This window comes from Dama dama, chromosome 9 (assembly GCF_033118175.1).
Source record: "Dama dama isolate Ldn47 chromosome 9, ASM3311817v1, whole genome shotgun sequence".
Lineage (NCBI taxonomy): Eukaryota > Metazoa > Chordata > Mammalia > Artiodactyla > Cervidae > Dama > Dama dama.
The window spans coordinates 19,892,010-19,908,441 of NC_083689.1; the positions used below are offsets into that span (position 1 = coordinate 19,892,010).

General features: G+C 48.7%; 1 protein-coding gene across 4 annotated transcripts in view; it reads left to right on the top strand.

Moving 5' to 3' along the window:
• ARHGEF18 (Rho/Rac guanine nucleotide exchange factor 18) overlaps nucleotides 1–16,432 on the top strand; it is a 93,274-nt gene that overhangs the window by 37,470 nt on the left and 39,372 nt on the right. Inside the window, exon 1 of one of the 4 annotated variants that reach the window (XM_061150409.1) lies at nucleotides 3,365–3,493. The exons of the other annotated variants lie outside the window; for them this stretch is intronic. The gene's annotated coding sequence lies outside the window, so the exon portion shown is untranslated. Of the gene's footprint in view, nucleotides 1–3,364; nucleotides 3,494–16,432 lie in introns of those variants that run through there. 4 annotated transcript variants of the gene reach the window in all.

Below are 16,432 nucleotides of genomic sequence, written 5' to 3' on the forward strand. Positions count from 1 at the left end.
TGGCAGGAGTCAAGTTCCATGTTCTGGAGACAACATTTGGCTTTCAGGACAACCCTTTGAGATCAAGGGAGATTGGAGTTCGTGTCACAGAAGTGATGAGCACTCAGTGTGGTGCTGGGTACCTACGGGCAATGGTAGCACCTATTGTCATCATCATTTGGCAATATCTCTCTTTTTAAATTTAATATTTATTTATTGGCTGTGCTGGGTCTTCATTGCTTTGAGTGGACTTTCTCCAGTTGTGGCAAACGGGGGCTACTCTCTAGTTGCGGTGCATGGGCTTCTTACTGCGGTAGCTTCTCTTGTTGCAGAGCATGGGTTCTGAGGCAGGTGGGCTTCAGTAGTTGTGGCACACAGGTTTATTTGCTCCATGGCATGTGGGATCTTCCCTGACCAGGGATTGAATCTGTGTCCCCTGGATTGACAGGCGGATTCTCAGCCACTGGACTGCCAGGGAATTCCTGGTGATAGCTCTTGTTATGGAGGAAAAGCTAGCCTTTTAGTCACAGACCCTAACCCTAGGCTCTGACCACAGCCCCACACCTATCTAAGGGAGCAACGTGAGGCCAGAACACCTGTGTCTCGCTCCAGCAGGCTGAGAGCAGGCACCACCCAGGTGTAAGTCGCCACAAGCCTACCTCCTATCACAGGTATTCAAAGCTAGACGTGACTGACTGTCCCCTTAAGGAAACAGCCCCATTGTAAGTTGAACAGAACAGGAAGTGAATCATGTTCCAGGTAATTAGCGTCTCCAGGGTAAAGCTGAGATGCTTTCCCAGCGACCAGCCCCACTGATGGAACACCATTCCTGACAGTCCTGTTCCTAGCCTTGATCTTTGAGGTCCCTCTGTGGTCTGACCCCACCTAGCCCTCCACCCTTCTCTGCCACTACTCAACCACCAAGATCCCCTCGCCCGGCCACCCTGAAGTCTCGTGGCTGCTTGTGCCAGTCACATGCGCCTTGCTCATTCAGTGCTCTTCCTGGAACTCCTTCTGCCACCTCTCTTAATCATTCTCTAAGGCAAAGAGCAAGGCCACCTCCCCCAGGAAGCCTGCATGAGGTGACTTTAAGTTCTGAGTGTCTCTAAGGCCAATGGCTGTCAGCCAAGAGCCACTGTGTCCCCCTTGAAGAACATTTAGCAATGTCTGCAGACATTATGGGCTTCCCAGGTGGCTCAGATGGTAAAGAATCTGCCTGCAACTCAGGAGACCTGGGCTCGATCCCTGGGTCGGGAAGATTCCCTGGAGAAGGGAATGGCTACCTACTCTAGTATTCTTGCCTGGAGAATCCCACGGACATAGGAGCATGGCAGGCTACAGTCCATGGGGTCACAAACAGTCAGACGCCACTGAGTGACTGAGCACAAGCATGAACTGTCATTAGTAGTAAGACGGAGAAACACAGATCCTTAGCTCTTGGCAGAGTCCCTGGCCCATGATAAGGACTCAGTGAAAGCAGAAAATGGTTGGATGGACAAAAGGAAGACAAGAGATGCCTCTTCTTTCTGACAGGCTCCTTGAAAGGGTTTGGGGGAGAACTTTGTCAACCTGAAGGTTTCTGTAACCAAGGGAGCTATAGATATAAGGATCATGCCACTCTTCCTACTTAAAATCTTTCATCGGCTCCCCACTGCCTTTGGGATAAAGTCCAAAAGTTACAGGCATTCAGAGAGTGATCATTTACAGATTCATCGAGATCTCAAAAGTACCTGTGTCTGGGCTTCTGACCTCAACTGGGGTGGGTGTCTGATGACATCCACTGGGGTGGGATTCTTGCACTTCTGGACCCTCCAACTCCCCAGACATGTTCCCTCTCTTGATCATGAAGTCTGGACTTAAACCGAAGGCAGGTCACTTGGGAACTCTGCCACCCAGGTTCTAAATGGATAGCTCTCAAACACAGATTGTGTGTGGGTTTATTATTATTACTTATTTATTTGGCTGCACCAGGTCTTGGTTGAGGCACGTGGGATCTTTCAGTTGCAGCATGCATTACTTTTAGTTCAGCATTCAAACTCTTAGTTGTGGCATGTGGGATCTAGTTCCCTGACCAGGGATTGAACCCAGACCCCTTGCATTGGGAGCACGGAATCTTAGCCATTGGATCACTAGGGACGCTCTGATGGTGTGTTTTTTGAAGTAAGCTTATTTTGGGGTGATCTTGACCTGGTTGACTAGCTTGGACCTGAGGTGAAAGCTCTTTGGCTCCTCTCCTGGTTCCTACTCACCCTCTTCACCTGTGGAGGGCCTGGATTAGACAAGTCTCAGGACTGGGGTGGCTGATGGTATCTGAGGGGATGCTGGCACGTGGAGAGGCATCTGGCATGTCTATAGGTGTCTGAAAACCCCTCTGTGGGGGTGTCCAGCATGTGTTCCATCCTCTGAACACCCCTTTGGGGGTTTCTGATAGCATCTGTGTTGGAGGGAATCTAGAAGTTTCCATGTGGGGCTGTGATATATTCCAGAGTGTCTGAAAGCCTGTTTGTGGGTAGTTGATGGCTACTGGATGAAGGTGTCTGGTACTTTTGAGATATTTGACATGTTTTTCAGATTTTAGTTTGGGGGGGTATTTAAGGCACCTACAAGGGGTGTATATTTTCCCATGCCTGAAAGTGAGTTTTTGAGTATCTGATGGTATCTGTCTGGGTGTCTGAAATGTGTTTGGGGTATCCAGTGGTACCTATGTTGCAGTGTCTGGGATTATCTGAGAGATAAATGACTCATGTTTTCAAGACTTAAAATTTTCACTTCCTGTAATCTAGGGTGCCACTTCTTCGCAGGAGATAGACCTGTCTCTCCATTTCTTGCACCCTCCCCTCTCAAATTTCTCTCCCCCGGGGTTAATCCCCCTTTGATGTCCCCAGGCTTCCACTGTACTCCTTTCTGCCTCCAGATACCCCTAACTCCCCAAGTCGCCCCCCCTCCCCTGTTATCCTCTACCAGGAAACCCCTCCCAGTCCTGCTAATCACCCAGGTCCCCGATGACCCCACAAAACGCCCCTCAACCCCAAAGATCTCTCTTTAAGATTCCTTCTAAGCGCCTCCCAGTCCCACGAATACCTCGGGGCCCCACTGACCCCCTCCCCCCAAACAGCTCCCAATCCCGCTGATTTCCTCCCAGGACCTCCCTCCTCTAGACGCCCCTCTGCCCGACTGACCCGCCCCTCAAGGATCGCCCTCACCCTCCTCGCAAGTACCTTTCAGTCCCCTCACCTTGCCTAAGTTCGAGCTAAAGAGTCCCTCCTGCATCACCAGGCTGAGCCTCTAAGTCCTAGGTTCGTGAGACCCACCGATCCTCGGTTCACGCCCCCTTCCGGGCCCACACCCTCTGACCCGCCCTCGAGGGCGGGGCCGCGCGTGCGCACCTCGCTCCCGCGGCTTCCCGCTTCCGGCTCCGAGCCGAGGGCAGCCGTGGACCCCGGGAGGCCGGGCGGCAGCGCCGGTGCGGAAGCTAACGGAGTTGCGGGCGGCGAGTGACCTGCGGCGGACCGAGGTGAGGGCGGCGGGGCAGGTCTGAGGAGAACGAGGTTCGGGAGGAGGCCTTGGGCCCCACGAAGGCGCCATCGGTTCCCGGGGGTGGCCTCAGGCGCAGGACCCCCGTGGCTGCCTCGGCTTCGGGGCCGGCCCCCGTGGGCTCGTCCAAACTGGCGGGCGGATCCTGCAGTGCAGGCTGTCCCTCCAGTGCATGCAGACTCTGTTTGGAGAAGGCACAGTTCAGACGATGCCCACCGGCTCTGGCCGAGCCCCAGCCCTTGGGCAGTGCAACCTCCCTAGTTCAACAGGGAGAGGACTCGGCGTCCGGGATCTGGAGCTCCCGGGGCAGGACCTGAGATGTGATAATTCAGCACCGGGGGACTTGAAGCCTCCGAGCATCGCTCACTCCGTGGAGCCCACGTCCTCCTGCCAGTTGGTCGTTAGGGTCACAAAATCATAGAAAGTGTGTGCGCTTTGGGTCTTTAGTTCTCCCTCCAGTTTGTTTCTTGTGGAAGAATTTAGATGGTGCGGTGCAGCAATCAGAGGCCCTTGGTTCTTACACGGTTTATTGTAGCTGTCTTCTCCTCCTCTCTTCTACCTGGTTCTCTGTTGAGATCGAAGTGGTAGAAGAGATGGCTGGCCCAGGAGATCAAAAGTGTTGGCAAAGTTTTACCTCGGAAATGAAGACTACAACTTTTCTTCCTTTTGTCTCCGTTTGGGGGTGAATGGAACTCCAGCCAGGATCGTAGAAGGGCAGGTCTCTTCTTATTGACTAGAGAAAGTTCAGGACAGGTGAACAGCCCTATGGCCAAGGGCGATGTGGGGATGGTTTTGCAGGTATCCGGGTGAATAATTAATTCTGGAGCTGTATGGAGAAGTGTCAAGAGCACAGGCTTGAGTGTCAAATCACATCTGGGTTCTTCTGGTCCCAGTTTCCACCACTTAAGTCACAGTCTCCCCGTCTTTAAACCCAGAATGAGGATCGGTTGTGGATTTGATGAGGTAATACATGTAAGGTGGGAAGCACAGCCCCTGGCATATGGTAAATGCTCAATAAATGTTATATATTCTGTGCATGTGGTATGCCCCCAGGTCCGTATTTTAATTTTTTAATTTTTATTGAAATATAGTTGAGTACAATGCTGTTTTAGTTTCAAGTGTACAGCAGAATGATTCAGTTATACATATATATATTTGTTGTTGGTTAGTCGCTAAGTTGTGTCCGACTCTGTGACCCCATGGACTGTAGCCTACCAGGCTCCTCTGTCCGTGGGATTTCCCAGGCAAGAATACTGGAGTGGGTTGCCATTTCCTTCTCAAGGGGATCTTCTCAACCCAGGGATCAAATGTGCATCTCCTGCATTGCAGGCAGATTCTTCACTGCTGAGCCACTGGGAATTCCATATATATAAATATATTCCCATATATGTATATTCCTATATATATATACACATATGTACGTTCTTTTTCATACTCTTTTCCGTTATAGTTTATTACAAGATAGTTCCCTGTGCTATACAGTAGATCCTTGCTGTTTACCTGTTTTATATATAAACAGGTTTTATATGTAAACAGGTAAACAACAGGTGTGTGTATGTTAATCCCAAATTCTTAATTTATCTTCCTGCCATCCCCTTTGGTAACCATAAGTGTGTTTTCTATGTCTGTGAGTCTATTTCTGTTTTGTAGTTAAGTTCATGTGTATCATTTTTTTATATTCCACCTGTAAATGATATCATATGATATTTGTCTATCTCTGACTTACTTCACTTAATACTCTAGATCCATCCATGTTGCTGCAAATGGCATTATTTCTTTTTTCTTTTTTAAATCTCAGGCCCGTATTTTTCAGTCGACATTCCAAGTAATAAAAAGTCTGGAAAATGTGAGCAACTCAGTTGTTGTTTGGACCAGGTTGCAGTTTATGTTTTATCAATAGTTTGCTAGTTCTGTGGGTCAAGCCCTTCTAAGGGGGTGGAAGAAGCTGTGCTAAAAGGAGTAAGAGGGGCTTCTCTGGCGGTGCAGTGGTTAGGGCTCTGTGCTTCCATTGCAGGGGGCAAAGGTTTGGTCCCTGATCAGGGAACTAAAATCCTGCATGCTGCACAGCTCAGCCCGAAAATAAAGGAGTGGGCAGTTTTTTTTAATTCTTGCCATTCTAACTTGTTTGCATTGTGTATCGCTTACTTCCCGTTTCAATGGCATGTAGGAGAGAAAGGAGAAAGGAATTCTTTGAATCTCTTTTCTTTCTCTTGTTTTCCCTCAGTCGACTTGAGAAAGCCCCCATGTTGAAAGCTGTGCTCCATGTACATTGTTGCTGGTGGAAACCTTGGTATACTTTTCATTCTTGTCACACAGTAGCGATTACAGCCAGTTGCCCTTGTCACCAGCGCACCCCCGCCCCCACCGGACTAGGGCTGTGGTCACCAGCTCTGCCTCCCTGGCTGTTTACCTTCCACGTGCTTAGCATACTTCTGATCCTCTTGTCAAGGTCTCCTTCATTTTTCCTCACTCATCCTGGGTCCTGTTTCCAGTTCCGCAAATTCCACCCATGACTTTTTAAACATTTTCCTCTCGGCTCTCTTAAGTCATTTTAAGCCCAGAGGCTTTGTTAGGTCCAGCTAGTCACTGTTTCTTCATTATTTGTGAGTTAAACTTTACTTTGCCCCTGAAAGTGGTGAAGAGCTGCTCTTGATTTGTAAACCCTCTCTCCAGGTACAAAGCAATTGCCTGCACAGGTCCTAAGCGGCCAGTAGGAGTTTTTCTGGAGGAGGAATGTGGCTGACGGGGGAGGGGCAGGCTGATTCAAATAATGTCCTCCGGGAGGCCTCAGGGAAAGGACCCCTGCAGCTAGGCTCATCTTGTGTGTGTGTGTGTGTGTGTGTGTGTGTGTGTGTGTGTGTGTGTGTGTGTGTGTGTGTGTGTGTGTGTGTGTGTGTGTGTGTGTGTGTGTGTGTGTGTGTGTGTGTGTGTGATTAAAATTGCCTTGGGTGTAAGCGGTAAAGAATCCGCCTGCAATGCCAGAAAGGACCCCTGCAGCTAGGCTCATCTTGTGTGTGTGTGTGTGTGTGTGTGTGTGTGTGTGTGTGTGTGTGTGTGTGTGTGTGATTAAAATTGCCTTGGGTGTAAGCGGTAAAGAATCCGCCTGCAATGCCAGAAAGGACCCCTGCAGCTAGGCTCATCTTGTGTGTGTGTGTGTGTGTGTGTGTGTGTGTGTGTGTGTGTGTGTGTGTGTGATTAAAATTGCCTTGGGTGTAAGCGGTAAAGAATCCGCCTGCAATGCCAGAAAGGACCCCTGCAGCTAGGCTCATCTTGTGTGTGTGTGTGTGTGTGTGTGTGTGTGTGTGTGTGTGTGTGTGTGATTAAAATTGCCTTGGGTGTAAGCGGTAAAGAATCCGCCTGCAATGCCAGAAAGGACCCCTGCAGCTAGGCTCATCTTGTGTGTGTGTGTGTGTGTGTGTGTGTGTGTGTGTGTGTGTGATTAAAATTGCCTTGGGTGTAAGCGGTAAAGAATCCGCCTGCAATGCCAGAAAGGACCCCTGCAGCTAGGCTCATCTTGTGTGTGTGTGTGTGTGTGTGTGTGTGTGTGTGTGTGATTAAAATTGCCTTGGGTGTAAGCGGTAAAGAATCCGCCTGCAATGCCAGAGACACAGGAGACTCAGGTTCAGTCCCTGGAGAAGGAAATGACAACTCACTCCAGTATTCTTGCCTGGAAAATCCCATGGACAGAGGAGCCAGGCGGGCTACAGTCCATAGGGTTGCAAAGAGTGAGACACAGCTAAGCACAGAGGCAAGCAAGCTAACTAAATTCAACTGGCGTGCCGCTTCTGTGCTTTGGTTCTTAAGTAGATTCATAGCTGCCATTGAGATTAAAGCTGCGGTTGGTTTTGTTCAAAGTTATCACCATATCTTGAGAAAATTATTCTAAAGATTTTAACGAAGGGGATATATATTGAACAGACTGCAGGTGGTTGCATTTTAAATGCATGTCAATTTTTTACACTGGCATGTAATTGCTTTACAACGTTGTGTTGGTTTCTGCTGCACAACAAGGGTGAATCAGTCATATGTATACATACACCTCCTCCCTCTTGAGCCTCCCTCCCACGCCCCCATCCCACGGAGCCTGGGGCTGAGCTCCTTGCACTATACGGCAGTTCCCACCAGCGTTTTACACGTGGTAGTGCATACATGGCTTCCCTGGTGGTTCAGCAGTAAAGAATCCACCTGCCAGGAGATGCAAGCTCGATCCCTGGATTAGGAAGGTCCTCTGGAGGAGGAAATGGTGTATCCGTCAATGCAACTCTTTGTTCGTCCCCCCCCGCCCCTTACCACTGCCACCACGTGTCCACTAGTCTGCTCTCTACATCGGTAAACGCATGTCACTTTAAAAAAAAAAAGCTTCATTAAGACATAATTCACATACCATAAAATTCACCCTTTTAAAGTGTGTGGGTTTTAGAACATTCACAGGCTCATGCAGCTGTCACCACGGTCAACCGCCGGGACATTTTAGCAGCTGGTCATTCCTACAGATGGGTTTCAGGAGGAGAGAAAGGCCATAAGTAGGTGCCCCCTCCATCACAATGTGGGGTGGAGGGAGGGCAAGACCCCATCAGACTGCTTGGCTGGAATCCAGTGTGGACAATTTGTTGTTCAGTCACTCAGTTGTGTCTGTCTCTTTGCAACCCCATAGACTGCGGCACACCAGTACAGTTACACTGTTTATGGATAACTCTTGATTTGCTGAGATTAATTTTCAGAGGGAAACTGAATTTAGAAGAATAAACTGCAAAGTCATCCACAGTAGAGTTAGTGTACTCCTCCGTCCTCTCGTAAGAGTGAAATGGACAGTAACTGACCAGATACAATGTGGAGCATCCCTGGGCATCATGGCAGTAAGGGAGTCAGCTCTGGGTCATCTGGGAGTCAGTTCTCCCCATGCCAGGACGTGGGACTGATGGCAGATCCTTGTGACCCTTTGCATCATCTCCTCAGGGACTCTAAGTCTAAGAACTGAAAGAGAAACAGGAAGATGGAAAGATGGAGGCCCTCAGACACTGCTGGTGGGACTGCAGAACAGGGCAGCAACTGTGGAAAATAGTCTGGCGGTGCCTGTAAAGGTCAGGCATAGATTTCCCATAAGATCCAGCAATTCCACCCTAGGTGTGTGGCAAAGAGAAAAGAAAGCCTAGGTCTACACAAAAATTGGCACAAAAACATCACAGGAGAAACAATCTCAATGTCCATCAGCTGATGAATGGATAAAGAAAACGTGGGCCAGGAATCCTAGTTTTAGGATTCCGGGCTTTCACTGTTGTGGCCCCAGTTCATTCCCTGGTCAAGGAACTGAGACCTCGCAAGCCATGCAGTGTGGTCAAAAGAAAGGAAGAACGGAAGAAAGAAAATGTGGGCCATCCATGCAGTGGACTGTTCTTTAGCAGTGCAAAGGAATGAAGCACTGACACACTCTACAACTTGGCTGAGTCTCAGAACTGTGTGAAAGCCCAGTGAAAGAAGCCAGTCCCCAAAGGCCACGTAGTGTCTGATTCCATTTACGCGGAATATCCAGAATGGCAAGTCCATGGAGACACCAAAAAAGTAGATTAGTGGTTGCCTGGGGTGGAAGGAGGGGAAAATGGAGAGTGACAGCTAAGGGGTCCAGGGTTCCTTTTGAGGGTAAGGAAAAAGTTCTAAAACTGAACACAACTCTGAATAAACTGAAAGCCCTCGGACGGTACACTTGAAAAGGATGAATTGCGTAGTATTTTAATTCCATTTCAAGAAAGCTATTGAAGGGCTTCCGTGGTGGCTCAGTGGTAAAGAATCCACCTGCAATGCAGGAGACATGGGTTCTATCCCTGGGTCAAGAAGATCCCGTGCAGAAGGAAATAGCAACTTGCTCCAGTATTCTTGCCTGGGAAATCCCATGGAGAGAAGAGCCTGGTGAGCTACAGCCCATAGCGTCGCAAAGAGTCGGACATGACTTAGTGACTAAATAACAAGAGAGTTGACTACAGACTCAGGTCCCCGCCATGTGGGAGATAGTTACAGAGTCCCCAGTGCCGTCCGTCGGGACAGGCCAGTTGAGGCAGAGACTCAGGGTCACGATGTCACCATGGCTGTGTCCCAGGCGGGAGAGTCCTCTGTGGAGGGGTGGTGGCCAGGCCAGGCCTCAGTGGCTGTGAGCAGAGGGAGAATGGTATGCAGAGGCTCAGAGTCAGAAAATGATGTGCCATCTGTCGTATCTTATGGGCCTGGGTGGACCCCATGGCTGCCTCCATCCTTCGGTGGAGGATCAGGAAAGCAGGGAGACTGGAGACAGGGTGGCCGGAGAGGTGATCGGTTGGACCCAAACAAACAAGGACTGTAGAAAGAGGACAGAGTTCAGGCCACTTCACAGGTAGATGAGTGGGGGCTTTGTCACTGGTGGTGTGGGAGAGAGGGTGATGGAGGTGACCAGGTGGATGCTGACCCCAACATCATCAGCTAGGAGAACACTTCCCTACGCAGCCTGCAGCTCCCGGGTGCCGACCCTCACTGGTCTGGCCAGCTGGAGCTCTCTCCAAGTTTGTCTTGCTTTGGAGATTGGGGAAGACTGTGCCCTCTCCTCAGATCAAGGATCTCTTCTCGCCTCCCCACCTCCACGCCATCCCAGGGTCTTTCAGAGTTCAAGAACATGGAAAAGTATTCATCTGTAGACCACCAGGGACCCTGAAGTTGTAGCTGTTTGGGGTGGAAGGGGAGCGGGGCAGAAGGGTAACTCGTGGCACTCGCAATCTTTAGGTGGGGCATGTGGAATCAAGTTCCCCAACCAGGGATGGAACCCCGGCCCCCTGCATGGGGAGCGAGGAGTCTTAGCCAGGTGGACCCTCAGGAAAGTCCCACGGTGTCTATTTAGAAAGCAGGCATTGCCTGCTAGGGGTTGGGGGGCGGGGGGAGAGATCTTCAGAAATGAGATCTGACAGCAGAACAGCAACCCAACTTGTGTGCTTATGTAACCAGCCTCAGAAGCCTGATCCCCATCAGCCGGGTGGTTTCCCATCCTTGCTTTTCTGGGCTTTTCTGGCCATTCCCGACAGGCATCAGCTAACACATACACACACACACACCAAGGTGTTATTCGTGGAGAGTTATGGTTCTGGAGATCAAGGAGACATCTACATCTCTTCTCTGTTCTGGAACTATAGTGGGCCCCTCCCACCCCGTTGATCCTGTGGAAATATGGCCCGAAGATGCCCACGTCCTAACCCCCAAGAACTTTGAATAGATGACCTTCCATGGCCAAAAGGAATTTTGCAGGTGTGAGTTAAGGATCTGGAAGTGGGAGATGATCCTTGGTTATCTGGATGGCTTCAGTGTCATCACTGCGGTCCTTATGCAAGGGAGGTGGGAGGATCCGGGTCAGAGAAGGTGATGCTATGATCAAAGCAGAGGTCAGAGACAGGTTAGAAAATGCTAGCTTTAGAACTTCCCTGTGGTCCAGTAGTTAAGAATCTGCCTGCTGATTCAGGGATCACAGGTTCAATCCCTGGCCCAGGAAGATTCCACATGCTTCAGTGCAACTAAGCCTCAGTGCCCCAGAGGCTACGCTCTGCAACAAAATGAACCACCACAGTGAGAAGCCCGCACACTGCAACTAGAGAAGAGTCCCAACTCGCTGCAAGTGGAGAAAGCCTGTGCATAGCAGTGAACACCTGTGCAGCCAAAAATAAATAAATAAAAATAAACATGTTTAAAAAATTTTCAAAAGAAGATGCTGACTTTGAAGATGGAGGAAGGGGCCACGAAGCCTCTCGAAGCTGAAAGAGGTCAGGAAACATTCTACCCTGGAGCCTCTGGCAGGATTGCAACCCTGCTGTTTTAGACTTCAGACCTCCAGAACCAAAAGAGAATATATTTGTGGTGTTCTTAGCCAGTGTTTGTGGTAGGTTGTCACAGACGAAATAGGAAAATCGCACGTCTGGTTTCCCATGCGGCTCAGCAGTACAGAAGACACCTGGCAATGCAGGAGACGTGGGTTTGATCCCTGAGTCAGGAAGGTCTCTTGGAGGAAGACAGGGCAACCCACTCCAGTATTGTTGCCTGGAGAATCCCATGGGCAGAGGAACCTGGCGAGCTACGGTCCATGGGGTCACAGAGAGTCAGACACAACTAAAGTGAGCGCACAACACCCCTGGTTTTCCTTCTCATTTGACTTGGGAGCCCCCGGCTCACAGCCCCGCCCTCCCTCACTTTCCCTTCTCACTCCAGGCCTTTATCAGGAGGCCACTGTCACTCCTTCGCTGACCTGCCCCGAGGCCCCTTCTCTGTCCACAGGACCACGAGTACCTGAACGCAAAGAGGACAGCAGGGCACTCAGTTCTGCTGCTGTCCTGCTGGAGATGCTCCCTCAACTCTCTAATCCTTGGTTTCCTGTCCATCGAATTACAGACACACCACTCCTTGTTTCCTAGGGCTGTTATTGCTGGTGGAGTGATCCCACAGCGTCTGGGTGTGTTCGTTCATTCACTCACTCAGTCATTCATTCATTCAGCAGATTATTTATTACCCGGTACCTGCTGTGAACCAGGTCCTAGAATTGCAATGGTGAATACAACTTTGCTCTTTTTGTTTTTAACTTTAAAAAAATCACTTCTTTCAAAATGAATATATAAATGGATAATTTTTTTCTTAAATTAAGTGCAACCACAGTGGTCTCCTCCAGAAATCCAAGGAACAGTTATCGTAAGTCCCACCAGGTAAATCAGCGCTTCCAAATCTGTCATCAGGTTCCCCCTCCCACCCCACCCCCGCTGATGATCAGGAAGCTAAAACCTTCCTTGTGGTGTTTTTCCTTCTTCTAGAATGTTCCCAGAGCTTCAATCAAAGGGGAAGGCCCCCAGCTTCCCCACCTGCTGCGGTGAGCTCTGCCATCCACAGGCTCAACCATTCTGCTGCTGCTTTTTTTAATTGGGATATTATAATTCATGGGGCTTCCCTAGCGGCTCAGACGGTAAAGAATCTGCCAGCAGTGAGGGAGACCTAGGTTCGATTCCTGGGTTGGGAAGATCCCCTGGAGAAGGGAATGGCTGCTTCCTCCAGTATACTTGCCTGGAGAATTCACCTACCGTAATACTCACCCTTTTAAAATGTATGAGTCAGTGGTTTGTGACAGTCACAGTGTTGTGCAATCATCCCCACTGTCTTAACTCCAGAACATTCTCATCATCCGCAAAGGCAATCTTGTACCCATTAGCCATCACTCCCCTTTCCCCCATCCCCAGGCACAAATCTACTTCCCATCTCTCTGTATTTGCCTATTTTGGACACTTCCTATCAATGAAATCATAACAGGTAGCCTTTGGCATCTGATTTCTTTTACTTAACGTAACATTTTCAGGCTTCATCCACGTTGTCACCTGGATCTAGCTGTGTTTTGTTTTGTTTTAAATATTTATTTATTTTGGCCACACTGGGTCTTAGTTGAGGCATGCAAACTGTTAGTTGCAGCATGCAGGATCTGGTTCCCCAACCAGGGATCAAACCCAGGACGCCTGCATTGGGAATGTGGAGTCTTAGCCACTGGACCACCAGGGAAGTCCCTATATCTTCTTTTCCACTTTCTTTTCCCTGGTGGTTTGTCACCAGCTATTGAATGTAGTTCCCCGTGCTGTGCAATAGGGCCTTGTTAATCCTTTCTTCTGCCTCCATCTTCACGTGGCCTTCTCCTCTGTGCCTGTCTCCATATCTGTGTGTCTCTCCACGTCCAAGTCTCCCTCTTCTTTCCCTTATAAAGACACCGTCATTTGGATCTCAGGCCCACCCTAAATCCAGGATGATCTCATCTTGAGATCCTTGACTTGATTACATCTGCAGAGACCCCATGTCCAAATAAGGCCACCTTCTGGGGTTCCGGGTGGACATGAAACTGGGGGGGATTTTATGCCACCCACCACAGGAGCTCTCTATTTCCAGTGACTCGTAAATGAGAATAGGCTTACAGGAGTTGTTAGTACTTAATCCGTACATTCTTTAGAACACATCGTAACTTTCAGGTATTTTAAAATTAAGGGTTGGACTCGCGCTCGCTCTTAGGAACCCAGTTTAAGTGAGGAGAGGAAAGAGATTGACCTTAAGGAGAACTAATTCCTCGCTTGGGAAGCATCTGAATCTGAATCCTCTGTGGGTACAGTTTGCTGTCAAGTATAAATTGGTGCCTATACATTACAGTGGGTCAGAATGTTTGGCTATTTGCCTGTCCTCTGTATAATCTGCTCCTTCTCCCTATGTTCAGATACCACCCTCTTAAATACAAACGTCTCGTTGCCTTAGAGAGGGAAAAAAAGTTCTGTCTGCCTAGCCCTCCACCTGGCTTACATAAGCACATGAAAAGTGTTTTCTTCCTGACCTTGAGACATGAGATATATTAAAATGTATTCAAGCTCACAGCGTTGCAGTACTAAAAGGAATACTAATGAAGGTTTTGCAAGGTTCTGGAATTTTCCAAATGTAGGAGCCAGTTAGAACCAGCATTCTCAGGATAGTGGGGATCATGAGATGGTCAGAAACCCACCCCTCATACCTGTTTGCTACCAACATGAGCCGTTTCAGGGCTCTGGAATTCAGTAATGACTCCACACAGCTAAACCACTTCCCTGCTTCCTTTGTTCCATTCCCTGTGTGTGTCAGGAATTAAAAAGGGGAGCATCCCGTGAGCCCTTCTGGGTGCATGTTGATTGCAGGGAATAGGCCCTCCTTTCTAAAATAAACCAATTGGATACGGTAGACCAGGGCTCAGCATTCTTTTTCTATAAAAAGCCCAGGAGTAAATATAGCCTCTGCAGGCCCCAGAGCCCTGGTCACAGCTGCCCTACTGCTAAAGCAGCCCCAGACAACAAGTGGGTGTGGCCTGGGTGCCGATAAAACTTTATTGACTAACACCGGTCGCTGGCCCAAGGGCCAGAGTCTGCCACCGCCTGATTTTACAACAGACTCCTGATTTTCCCTGTTCTCTTTCTAGGCCCATGATTCTGATCCTGTAAATATGGTGAGGGACACACCTACAGAGGGGACGAGAGTTCCTGGCAGGTGTGAGTGTGCGCTGGGAACTCCCCATGAAAGGTCTTGCTCAGCCTCCCCAACCTCTCACACCATTTCAGTTGTCTTCACAGACATTCAGTGCCCTTGAATAACTTCCCAGGCCATTGCAAGCCAAGTTCAGTTTTGTTTTTCCTTTTAGCATTGTAGGTTTGTGTTTCTCTTTCCTGCCCTCCTCCTTGAACAGAATGGTTTTTATCTACTGAAAGAGAAACCCACTGACCTGCGTCGAGTGTTTGATTTCCCCTGCCCTCCTCACAGCTACCTCTGCTGATGTTTGCTCTCTATTTCCCGCATTAAAGGTTTTACAAATAATACTATTATATAATCAGGCCAGTTGGGGTTTTCTGCAAGATTTCAGATGCGTAGTAGCTACACCTGAATTAATCTTTTCAAAATCACTTTGTTTTCATTAAAATGTTTTTGTCACGTCATTTTGATTTCTGGACAGCCAGTTGAATTAGCGTAATTGTTTAAAACATGCCAGTGAGGAAAGCCTGCCGACTTGCTAGCCGGGCCTCAGCGGGTGGAATGGTTTTGCTGGGGCCCCTACAGTCCAGCCTCTGGCCTTGACCTCAGAGGGATGAAATAACTTATCCACAAAGCGCATGCTTTTTTTAGGGTCTGAATTCCTTGTGAATGAGGCTGAAGGTGCCTCTTTGCCTGATACCAGAAAGTAGTGGGAAATGGAGCGAAGGGAAGCGGATAAGCTCTGGGACAAGCCTGGGCTGTGCAGGGGCGTCCTCCTCACGTCCTTCCCAGCCGCGTTCATATCGAAGCGTCGCAGTCACACCTTTGTCCAGTTCATTTACAATATCATGTTAGTTTCAGGTGTAGTTAGATATATATGTGTGTGTATGTGTGTTCTTTTTCAGATTCTATCATGAGTTATTACAAGATACTGAACATAGTTCCCTGTGCTGTATAGTAAGTAGGTCCTTATTGTTTACCTGGTTTATATATAGTAGTGTGTATATGTTAATCCCAAACTCCTAATTCATCTCTCCTACCTGGCACTCTCCCTTTTGGTGACCATAAGTTTGTTTTCTATGTCTGTGAGTCTGTTTCTGTCTTGTGAATAAGGTCGTTTGTATCATTTTTTTAGATTCCAGATATAAGTGATGTCCCATGATGTTTGTTTCTCTCTGTCTGACTTACTTCACTTAGTATGGTCATCTCTAGGTCCATCCGTGTTGCTCTAAGTGGCATTATTTCATTCTTTTTTATAGCGAGTAATATTTCGGTGGGTGGGTGGGTGGGTGTGTACCTCTTCTTAAGCCAGTCATCTGTTGACGGGCACTTGGGTTGCTTCCATGTCTTGGCTATTATAAATAGTGCTGCTATGAACATAGGGCTGCATTGTGTCTTTTCAGATTAAACTTTTCTCCAGATATATGCCCAGGAGTGGGATTGCTGGATCACATGGTAGTTACTAGTTTACTCTTGGTAAAAAGTTCCAGAGACACCCTCCCTCCCCCTCCCTACCTGCTGCCTCCCCCTCCCCTCCATGCAGTGGTTAAACTTGTTCATCAGAATGACTCAAAAATACTACACATAGCAGTTTTGTTTCCTTATTTCCCTGAACCACCCTTGTCAAATGCTAAGGGACCTCTGAGGAGCGTCCACTAAAAGTAGGCAGCAGGGACCTCCGGGCCACTTTTATAGCCCTGACCAATTTCCTGGGTGTCAGAACCAGTTTCTTGAGGAAGCTCTCAGGGCCCTGTCCCTCATGCAAGATAGCTGTCAGTAGAGAGGAAAGACACCCAGGATGTCAGGTTTATGAGAGGAAGCTGAAATCCACAATGGCTGAGCTGCAGCCTCACTCTGAAGGGCAAGGCACCTCTAGCACTAGTTGTGCCTTTTTTTTTTTTTTTTTTAGGAA